Genomic DNA, 3875 nt, shown 5'->3' on the forward strand with positions numbered 1-3875 from the left:
AGTTTTTATGGTGAGTTTAAGTGTGAATTCTTCTTTTAAGAAGGTTGGAGAGGAAGAGAACTAAGAGATTTCTTCTTCCTACATTTCCTAAGAGAGACTACAAAGGATTTGCTTTGAGAAAGAGTTTCAGATAAGTGTTGTTTGTATACTATTGTTGTCTGAACTTTCTTTTATATATGAAATTTGTGTTTTATTGTATATTTCTCATGAAGTTTGAATAGATTTCCTTATCTTTCTCCCTACTCTAAGATATGGTGAAATGAAGAGATAATGCGGATGTGCCAATAATAAATTTTAAAATAATCTGTGATGGTTTTTCAACTCTGCTCTTAATTTACTTTTCCATCTGGCCAATTGAATTGTTAAAATATGTTGTGAAAAATATGATCCGAGAAATGGAGTATGATTTCTACAATAGAGTAAGAATCACATTTAAGTCCATGAAGGAGTATTTCATTCATGGAATTAAGTGCAAATAAATATGAAAATATACTTTGTTGTGGGTGTAGAATTGGAGATTTCTTGGGTGACAGACCAAAAATCCCCAATTCGATCTTAGTTTTTATAAACTAAAGTGAGATTTAGCCTTCAGGGGAAGGGAAGTGGGAGCTCTGGAGTGGGAGCAAATATCCTCCTAGTCTAGCCACGGATTTAGGGACTAAACCTAAGATTAGCCAATGATTTTCTATAACACTGAATCAAGGTAGAGAATTAAAATTGCTCCTATTTGGAACAATACATATTTAAACCATTTATCTAATCTCAATTCACCAAAAACTCATTGTAGTTGGAAATGTGCTTTTTCATATTAGAAAACTTCATCACATAAATATAGTTTAGTAGTTATTAATTTTAAACCCTTCTTTTAAATTCTACTAGTAGTAAATATTTTAACCTTTATAGTATCTTAAACATTCAAAATTAGTGATAGTAATTTCATTTGATTTCTGTTAATTTCCTAGTTAATTTATCGTATCAAATTTAAACCTTTCCCGTGGGATCGATATTTTGGATTTTATTAGAAAGTCTTATATTACTTGATAACGATACATATACTTGCGTAGAATCCCAATATCAAGTGCTTAACATTATTATTACTAAAATACCACATCAAGTTTTTGGCATTGTTATAAAGTAGAGTCATCTTTATAAATTTTACAAAAAAATATTTAATCGGGATCATGAACCAGACAGATTTACTTCAGAATTCTACAAGAAGACTTGGTCCATAACAAAAAAAGTGGATATTCCTGCTGTCGAGATTTCTTTAGAGGGTTGGATGCTCTTACTTATTTCATTTCTGTTGCTGTGGTTCTGATTCCAATCTATGAGTTTGACTAACGTCTTAAGCAAGGTCGTTAGTAAAATTATTATGTATAGACTCCAACCTCATCTCCCTTATTTGATCAATGAGAATCAATCTACTTTTGTGCAAGGGAGGAATATTGCTAATAATGTGTCGCTTTCCTAGGAAATCCTGTTGGATTTGCTTAAAAAGTGCAGAGGGGGAAATGCTATCTTCAAATTGGATTTGAAGAAGGCATGTCATATTATTAGATGGGATTTCATTGCTGATATTCTACAGTGAATGGGCTTTCCTGACAGCTTTATCAATTTGATCTTGAGGTAGCTTAACAATAATATGAACTCTGAGCTAATTAATGGGTAGCCATATGTTTTCCTCATAGCCACCAAAAGGCTTAAACAAGGAGACCCTCTTTCCCCTACCTTATTTATTCTTGCTTTTGATTATTTTCCCGGGATGTTAAACACTAAATTTGCTCAATCTCCTCATATTAATTTCAAACATAGGTCCACCTTATATATATCCCATCTAGCTGATGGTGTTATAATCTTCTCTAAAGCCACTAAATTAGCTGTTAAACATCTATCTAAGTTTTTGTAGGAATTTTGAGACACTTCTATGCTTTCTTTTAATAATTAGAAATTCCTCATTCTTTTTCAACAAGAATGTTAAAGCTAAGGTTAGAAACTGGGTAACTGAATTCACCAATTTTCAGGCAATTTCTCTTCCTCTCAAGTATTTGGGGGTTCAACTCCTTAAAGGCAGAACGACACAAACTCAATATGAGGGCATTTTTACCAAGATACAAGATGAACTCATTTGTTGGACATCTTATTCTCTTTCTAATGGGGGAAGAGTTACTTTGCAAAAAGCATTCTCTCTTCTTTTCCATCCAATCTGATGCAAATGACTGTCATGAAAAAGGGTACACAAAGATTGCTGGAATAGAGTTTTAAGAAATTTTTATGGGCTGGACAAAGGATACAATTTCATTGGGTGAATTGGAAAAAGGTCTGCAAACTTGAATCAGCTGGAGGATTGGGATTTAAGGGTCTCAACCACATTTTCTAGGTGAATTTATGCAAGATGTGGATCAAATTTAGACAGGAGTCATTATGGGCAAAATTTGTGATTGGAAAATATTGTAAAGGAACCCACCCTTCTCAAGTTACCAGGAAGTTAGGAGATTCTAAAATCTAGGTAAATGTATTAAAAGTTAGAGATCATGATGATGATCTCTTTATTTGGGAATCAGGTTTAGGCCAAGTTGATTTCTGGTTGGATAATTGGTCTATGGAAGGTAAACTCATTCACAAAGCCCTTGAAGATGCTAATCCCAGTTTAAAAGTTATTGATTTGTGTTGTGAAAATGAATGGAATGCCCCCTTACTGTCCTCTAACATTCCTCCTCGTTAGATTTAGAAGATCATGAAAACCCCTTTTAATATTAAATATAAAGATAAAATCATTGTGAAGAATCCTTGCCCTCAATCCATTTCTTCCTTCATTTCTACCTTTTTGCAGGGTTGAACAAATTTGGATTTCAGGAATTCTCTTTGAAACAAATTCTTCACCCCCTCCATGTCTTTTTTATATGGAGGCTATTTTTAAAATGTCTTCCAACTGATGATATGCTTGAATTAAAAGAGTTGAGGTGTCCCTCATATTGCTATTTTTGTAAGGGGGAGGATGAATTTTTGGCTCATTTATTCTTCAAATGTTCTTTGGCTCAAAAAGTGTGAAATGCAATCATTACACAACTATCTATCTCTACCCTCAATATTTCTTGGAGATCTTTTGAGGACTGCTTGTTAGAGTGGCAAGAAGCTCACCTCTGTATGGTGTGAAGTGAATAAACTAAGATTTGAGGAGATTCCTATCTTGCATTCACAAGAAGAGAGATTTTGTATGAGTTTCCTTTTGAAACTAATACACCTAAAGATGTTCTCTAATATCTGCTCTGGATTGGGGAATGTGTTTTTCCCTAGTACTTGAAACCATTCTTCTACTATGCTTTGGCTTAAACCTTTGTACCCATGGGTTAAGGTTAATACTGATGGAAGTTTCACTCATGATGTACCCAAAATTGGGGGTGTTTTTAGAGATCACTTGAGAAGCTGAATTCTTCATTTCTTCTCTTTAGTGGTAGCTCAGGATGCCTTAAAAACTGAAGCTAATTGGTGCCACATACATGTTGAATCAAAGTCTGAGTTATTGGTGCAGATCACACTAGATCAAGCTTCTTCTCCCTAACACATTAAACTTTGGATTAAAAGAATTAAGAGATTAGTAGGAAAACTTTCTAAAAGGTTTTCTTTCATACATAGGGAGGGCAATAAGCCTGAAATATAGCTTGATAAATTTAGTAGATGTAACCAAGTGTCTGATGTATCTTGATCCCCCTCCTCATCCCTTTCTCTTTTTTTGGCAGGGGATAACTTAAATATCCCTTACATTATAACTTGTAATATTGCAATGAATTGCTACTTTAGTGGACCTACTTATTAGGGTCTATTCAAGTAGTTTTTGGAAATACACACACACACACACACACACACACACACACACA

The sequence above is a fragment of the Phalaenopsis equestris genome, unplaced genomic scaffold (assembly GCF_001263595.1).
Source record: "Phalaenopsis equestris unplaced genomic scaffold, ASM126359v1 Scaffold001291, whole genome shotgun sequence".
NCBI lineage: Eukaryota > Viridiplantae > Streptophyta > Magnoliopsida > Asparagales > Orchidaceae > Phalaenopsis > Phalaenopsis equestris.